This window comes from Fundulus heteroclitus, chromosome 8 (genome assembly GCF_011125445.2).
Source record: "Fundulus heteroclitus isolate FHET01 chromosome 8, MU-UCD_Fhet_4.1, whole genome shotgun sequence".
NCBI classification, from domain to species: Eukaryota; Metazoa; Chordata; class Actinopteri; order Cyprinodontiformes; family Fundulidae; genus Fundulus; species Fundulus heteroclitus.
This window is the reverse complement of record NC_046368.1, coordinates 31221596-31229955: the sequence shown is the minus strand read 5'-3', so window position 1 is coordinate 31229955 and position 8360 is coordinate 31221596.

Below are 8360 nucleotides of genomic sequence, written 5' to 3'. Positions count from 1 at the left end.
CCCGGCATCGTTTTAACATTAATGGCTGGAGTCAGACGGACCAAGTGGAAAAAGAGGAAGTAATAAAACACGAAGTAGATAAACACCAAGTGGATAAACACCAAGTGGAGAAATAAAGCTATGTTTCAGAAATAGATGTTAAAATAAAATAAAAAATAAATATTTATGGTGGAGTAAAAACATCTTTTAAAATTGTTGGTTTGAATAAATATGAAACAATAAAAAAGGTTGCAGTGGAAATACGGAACAAAAAAACCCCACTTGCAATAAATACACAAAGGCAAAATAAAGACTTCAATAAAAATGTATAACAGAAAACAAGTGGGTTGAAAATAAGTCAGCATAAAAGCAAGAAGAAAAGTAAAGATAAAAGTGTAAGTTAAAATATATATTTTCTCATGAAAAATTGATCAATTGTTATTATTTTGTCACATTTAATGGCACACAAATTTATATTATTAGCTACTTTTTCAAGCAATTTTATATTATTAAGTCCTTCATTTATTTCTGTATGTATTTTTAATTATGGCAGGTTTGGTCCTCCTTACAGGCAGTCTTAGCTCCTTCTTTGCAGCATAAGAGCAACAGGTGGACTTCAAACCATTTGTTCTGCCACTGATACCGCATTGTCAGCTTGTTGCATCTGTTGAGGTTCAGCCAGAAGGAACATAAATCTAAGACTGTTGGCTAAAAGCCACAAGAAATAGGAGAATGTAGGAAGCCGTTTCTGGAAGCTGCCTCACAGCAGGTTGCCTACTGAAACTCTATCAAGTCTAGCTGCCCGGGCAATATAGTCACCTGTCAATACCTAACAGATAAAGAGTTATTTGATAAACATGAAATAACTTAAAAGCATGTGTGATTGCACATGTGTAAGCCATTGTTGAAGTGTGACTGTCACCAAGGTTCTACTCAATAACAACCACATGCCACGCCACACCAACAAGTAATACAATCACACAGACGAAATTTTGCACTTATTGTATAAAGGCATACATTTATCTTTACAGTGTAAGGTTTATTAGAATGATGTAATGGATCTGCAGTAAACTGACAAAATAAATATTGAACTGCTTCTATCCAGAGGGTCGCTGTTTTATACTTATCTAAGATTAAGTTGAAGAAGTAACAGAAGAAGCTTTAGATTCCTCTCCCCAGCTAGATTTTTCAGCTCTTAATGGATGATTCCCAGAACAACTTTTGCTTTGGGATTTTCTCTGTTTTAAACAAGTTGAGAACACCTCCAACGAGTTATTTTCCACAACGCCTCCCAGTCAGATGACCAAACCACCTCTTTCAAATCCGTGAGAAGGAGAAGCAGTTCCTTTGCATGCATTTGTCAAGGTGAAAAGCCTCTAACCAAAGCTTAAAGGCATAGGGCAAACACCCAGCAAACAACACCCAAACAGGCCAAATAAAAATGTTTTTATTAAAAGAAATACCTATTTCAATTACCAGCAGTGGTGGCCTCTTGTACTAGAGGTTAGATCAACACAGCAATAAACTTTTAAAATGAGATTGGGTAAGTAAATGATTTTGTCAATAATCCATCCTTTTGTTTCTAAAAGTTTAACAGGGATCATTAGTCTTATTGACTTCCTGTTTTAGTGTTTATGTTTAGCATTAATTAAACCACTGTGGGTCTTAAAAATGCCTGTTTACAGAGGTCCTACCCAATTGTTTTTGTATTTTTCCACCTGGATTATTGTGACACATCGGGACAACAATAAACTGCACCTGAGCATAGAGCCATGCCAGATTAATTTGCTTACTGTGGAATAGAAGACAATTATTCAATGGTTGATAAATAAATCAGCTACCAATATAAATTTCTATTCCATTGTTAACGACCACATTTTATCTTTTTGCTTTACTTGTCGTTTATTTAAACCACTACTTTTCAGTCATCTGTTTTTCTTGAACTTTTTTATCTATTCTTTGTGCATTTATTACAAGTGATTTTTCCTTATCCCTTTTTTATTCAAACCACATATTTTCAATAATGAGTTTTTCTGAACAATTTATTTTCTCCCTGCTTATTTATTACAAGTGGTTTTCCCCAACATTTTTTATTTAAACCACTCATTTTCAGTCATTGGTTTTTTCTTGAACCCATCATTTACTCTTTTTGTATTTATTACATGATTTTTTTTCCTCCACTCCTTTTATTTTTTCATATTTATTTAAAACCAAATTTATTGAAAACATGTTTTTCAGCTCACAAATATTTCTTTCATTATTTTATTATCCTTTTAATTCTGAACAATTATACATTTCCACCTCTAACATATCCCCGAGGCATTTTCTTCCCCAATGGATTTCTTCCAGCCCTTTTATTACCGTTCCATCTTTTTCCACTTTTTGTAATTTTGTCTTTTTCCACGTGGTCTGACTGTGCAGCTGGCAATGTAAAAACAGAGGGGGCGGTGCTTCTCGGCCATTGGCTGAGCTCAAACCTGTAGGAAGTAGTTGGTGAGTACCTGGTTGGGGTAGAAAGGAGCTAATGGATTTTTAAGCGTTGTGGATTTGGCAGCAGATAGTGCAGTTAGTCGGAATACTTAACTGCATCAGGTTGGCCGTCTAACCAAGAGAATGCCTCAGTCTGCTGGAGCAAGGATTATCGTGGTGGCTTCAAGTCGTTAAAGCATGAAGCAGAGATGGACTATTTTTCACATCTAATCTGAGTAAACATTATTTTAATAACCTTGCATCTGAATTAGCATCTTGAATCCTAGTAAATATGTATAAAACACCATTTAAACCCATCATCCAAGGAGATTTCTGCCCCGATAGCCTATAGAGCTTAGTTTCTAATACATATTGCTTATGGAATTTTATGATTAAGGTTCACAAAAATGTATGTTTATAAAACTAAAAATAAATACAGACTTGGCCCAAGTCCACAATACAGAGGAGCGATAGCCTATTAGTTAAAGCTGAGCAATTGCTTTCTGTGAATACAGCAAGTTTTTTTATTTATTTTATTTTATTTATTCATTTTGAGCAGATCATCAAAAGAATTACATTAGCTCAAAAAGGAGTGGAAAGAAGAAAAGTTATAAATTCCCACCCCATTCCATTTTAGACAACTTAAAGTCTCATTATAAGTTCCCCTGGTTGAAATCCCACAGACTGTCTCTTTGGACCCCTTAGCCCAGAAACACTCCTGTTTCAGTTCCTGTGTGTTAAAAATACTATTATTTAACGCACAGGAACTATTATTTCAGGGACACGGTGAAAGTGATGGATCCAAAAGCAGAGAAAACGAGAAAATCACGTGAATCTTTTTTCTCTCATTGCTGAGAGCATCATTGATTTACATAGCCACCTGTTCACAAGTGGAGTATTTAGTAGGACATCAGGCAAAATTTGTATCCTCTAGATTATTGCCATAGCTGAAGTGATAGGATCCAGATCAGAAGTGGAGCTAATATAGCACCGTTTGACTCTGTCATGGTGGTTAAGACCTGAGACATGAGCAACGCAGTACAGCGCAGCTGGCTCTGGTCAGGCTAAGTAACAGCCACCGGTGTCAAGGAGAAATCAACAAGCCAAGCTCAACTCTCAGTATTAATTTCAATGGTAATTGAAAGGAACTTCTTGATAAAACATAAAAAAAAACAATGCACAACATAGTAACTGAATAAAAGGACGATGGATGTTGTGTACAAATAATCAGGACTTTTTGGTGAGTAAACTGCTGTTATTTTGCTAAATGTTATTTTGCAGTTCTATGAGGATGATGATTTTTACGTGTTACAGAAACACCATTTGTTTTGGCCACACAAGTTATTGATGTGCGTAGCAATGGCTCTTTATAGTGCATTTCTGCATAATCAATGTTTTATTCCCATGAAATAGTTATTGAGTATAGGATTAATTCAGATTGAGAATACTGAAGGTGTCGCTACTGCTATTAAGCCATTAGTTGACAATTATATCAACACGAAAAAAGGGCTTTGTGATCAGTGTTATGAAAACCTCTACAGTAGGGCTGGACGATGTTTCAATAACAATATATCTATCTATCTATCTATCTATCTATCTATCTATCTATCTATCTATCTATCTATCTATATATAGATCGATAGACGTATATCGAAGATAGAATAAAAAGGGTCAATAAAATGTTCAAAAGAATAACAGTTTTTCTTCCTTTTGCATTCTAGCCATGTTAGTTAATATTACAGGAGTTGCATCCTCCCAACCAATCACAAACAGACCCAGGAACACTCCGTCACCAAGCTCCGCCCCCTTCAAAGAGTTCAGAGAGCAGGCATTCTTTTCGGTTTTTAAAAACTTGTAGTTTTGGTAAAAAGTTGGTTGAGTAAAGGGTTCAGTTTGAATTTAGTGTTTGTGTGTTCCATATCTAAAAATAGGTCGCTAATCAACAGCATAAACTGGCCAGGGCTGCACTTAATACTTTATAAACTTGTTGATAATTATCGATATCGATCAATATGATTTCTATTTTATCAATGTGCTTTTTTTCCTATATCGTCCAGCCCTACTCTACAGGTTGCATTGACAACAAATCCTCTGGATAGCATGTGAGCAATAAGTTGACTTTTATAAGTAAAGAACAAAATGGAAATAATTTTGTATGAATTACATTTCTGACCACAATGGGTGCACAACTGCTCAATGGCTTATCGTGACATTCCATAATTGTGGCTGGTTGGCTAATCATGGCCAGGGCAGAAACGGCAGCTTAATGAGTTTAAACACATTGGTATTACAGTTTTGGCAAAGTTTGCATATCAAAAAAATCAATTTGGAGGTTTAGAAAATTTAGACAAATTTTTGCCCACAAATATAGAGTATATATCTCATGTTGGTGCATTTTAAACAAAAATGCTTAGTGGAAATCTTACAGGTGTCATGTTTTGACTCTGAATGAGCGCAATAACTGAAGCCAGTGGTAAAATATAAAAATGTTTATTGTAAAGAGTGGAGGTGAACAAGAGTATCTGCTGGTCGGAGGTCTTGTGGCTCTGCTGGGGAGGAAGGAGAGGACGGTGAATATTTGAGCTTGGGATAGTGAAAAGGATGCTTGGTAGTTCAACTCAGAGGTGGTGGCTTGGGCTTGATCTAGGGAAGGGGTGCTGTTCAATAGTCCGGGTTGTTGGTGCAGGTCCAGTTCCTTTCTCTGTGTTGGTAGTTGGAGGGTGGACAGGCAGGCGAGCGCAGGCAGGAGGGCTGAACAGAAGGGTCTGTGCCTCTTCTCTGGTTTGAGATAGTTTCCAGGTGTTCTTCTGATTCTGGTCCAAGGCTGAGGTTACCAGGTCTTTCACTGGTTAGCTTCGAGGTTCTAGGAGGGAAAGGACAAGAACAAGGTTAGGTTGAGGTTGCATAGGTTCTAGGGTAGACAAGGAGTAAGGCCTGTAACACGCTGAAGCGTAAACAAACTGACCCCCTCCTTCTTCTTCTTCTGATTTTTACTGGCGGGTGACATCTAACGTTTAGATGTATTATCGCCATCTACTATGCTGGAGTGTGGACCAGAGGTTCTCCCTTTAAACTAAATCCTTACATACAACTCTGTTTCCTTTAAAAAATTATAACTGCTTTATTTATTTTATGTTTAATTAATATTTTATTAAGATCTATTCTCCCTATATCATATTTCATTATTTCTTGTTTTAGCTTCTCTCTACTTATCTTATACTTCTCACAATGAATAATTACATGTTCCACTGTTTCCATCCCCCTTCCACATTCACAACTACCTGTTGGGTGTTTACCAATCATATTTAAAGTTTTATTTAACCCAGTATGTCCTAATCGTATTCTTGTCATTACTACTTGTTCTTTTCGATTCTCTCCAATTACCTCCATTTTCCCTACTTTCTTTTGTATATGAAATAAATGACGACCTTTAGTTCCTTCTTCCCATAATTGTTGCCATTCAGAATTGATTTTATTTTTAATAATTGATTTAATTTCTGATTTACAATACTCTATTTCCATAATTCTAATTTGTTTTAAAGGGGAAGTCCGGTCAACAAGGAAAAATCAGGGTATCATTAGCTATAACTAAAACTAATACGTTTGTGGTTATTTAATGAACTTATCTTTAATCAATAAGAAAATAAAAACATAAATTGTCGTCTGAATCACTGTGTATGGGGGCTGACATTACTGCCCATATTTGGGCAGTAAGGGGCGTTTGACATCACATCCTGGGGCGTGGAAAAGCGGAAGCGGCGACAGCATTTCTCTCCGCTTTCCATGCAAAGTCAATAGGAGCCGTTCTACACAGCTGCGATCATCAATATTTTTTTCGGATTTCCAGAGGACTTCACCGCTGACATTCCCAAGAGCTTTTGCTGAAGCAACAATGCTCACGTGCATGGCCATCGGATGTTCCAACACAACTGGTAAAAGTGGAAAAAACATTGCTTATTTCAACTTCCCGATTCATGAGCCACTGGGCTCGTTGCTGGATTGCCAACTTGAACAGAGCGGATTTGCCATCTAACTTCTGGCCAGAGAGAAAACACGTCATATGCAGCAACCATTTTGAAGAAGAATGTTTTGAACATGACATGAGAGCGAGGATTTTTGGTAAGTTATTTTTTATTTTAGAATTTTTTATTTAGAATTTGCGGGATGGTCACCGAGCAGAGGGGCGGAGGGATACCACATGTGATGTGGTATCCCTCCGCCCCAGCATGTGCTGGAACGCTTTTATATTTTAATATTTATACAATAATGACCACCTGCCCTACTAGAGGGCAAATACATAACTTAAGTCACTTCAGCGATCTCTCCTCCGCTGTGTGTGTGTGTGTGTGTGTGTGTGCGCGCGCTCCGCTGCAGCGCCGGCAAGCCGTGCTGCGGCGGAGCGCGCGCACACACACACACACACACACACACACACACACACACACACACACACACACACACACACACGCGTGTATACATATATACTGTAGGACCCGACTGAGTTTGCACTGGAAATAGGTACGGCTGGATTCCGTCAAAAGTCCGGTTTCTGTCAAGAAACTCTTCTAAAAAAATCCATATCGCTATCAGATGATGATGATAGCTCCATGGAACTCTCATCACTGTCACTAAGTACTTCATCACTCTCTGCTTCGTACAGAGCACCAGTCGTCACCATGTTGGAAAATAGTGCGCAGTGACAAACAGAGCGTTGAAACTTGCTCAATTGCGGGTCCGCCGAGTGACGTCAAAAAATGGGAGGTGACAGTACTATTCTTGACCAAGATGGATTCCTCCACATAAACATGATTAAATGAAAATTATTTATAATTAAAAAAACGTATAATTTTTTGCACAGTATGTAGTAGTTTTATATTTAAAGTACTTTCAGCAGTTTGAATTCTGATTTTGACCGGACTTCTCCTTTAAAGACATCTTAGCTAATTGATCTGCCATTTCATTTCCTTCTATACCCTTATGAGATGGTATCCACATAAATCTAATCTCTATTTGCATTTGTCTCATTCTGAATACAGCTTCATAAATTTCGTATACCAAGTCCATGCGACTTTCAGATTACATATTTAATATAGACATTAGTACTGATAATGAGTCTGAACATATAAGAACTTTTTTAGTTTTATTTTCCTCTACCCACTGCAAGGCCATTTTTATCGCTATCATTTCCACCGTGTAAACCACTAAATAATCAGGTGTTCTTTGTTTCATACATATATCTAATTCAGGAATAACATAAGCAAATCCTGTTTTGTTTGTAACTAGATCTTTTAAACCATCTGTATATACAATTGTATAGTTATTATATACTTTATTAATTCTATCACTTACGAAATTTACCCAGTTATTATCCTTATTAACCTGCATTTTTTTACTAACCTCTAGGTCAACATTCATATTTGGAAACAGCCAAAAGGGAGTAATTGAGTAAGGCACCGCAGCGCAGTACGTCATTTCTTGTATTCCTATTTCCCTAGCGGATTTATTTGCTGCCCATGCAAAACAGTCTCTTTTTGCTTTTCCACTCTCCCAACATGTTCTCAGTATGCCTACTGATGGATTTTTCCCCTCCTCCTGTCCCTGCAAACTCACCCAATAATTAAGCATTATTTGTTTTTGTCTTAAATATAAAGGCCTTTCTCCCATTTCAACCTGTACTGCCAAGGAAGAAGACATTTTCAAAGCTCCACAGCATAATCTTAGAGCCTGATTTTGAATTACTTCTAATTTATTAATTATTGTTTTTGCAGCTTGCCTATAAACTACACATCCATAATCTCTGACGCCCTCCTCCTGGTTGCAGCTCTTCATAAAGGGTAGTAATTAGCGCTGATGGAACGCACCTGGCCGTCCAGCCCTGCGGAGGCGGGAGAGACAGAAAACCAGACCTGCAC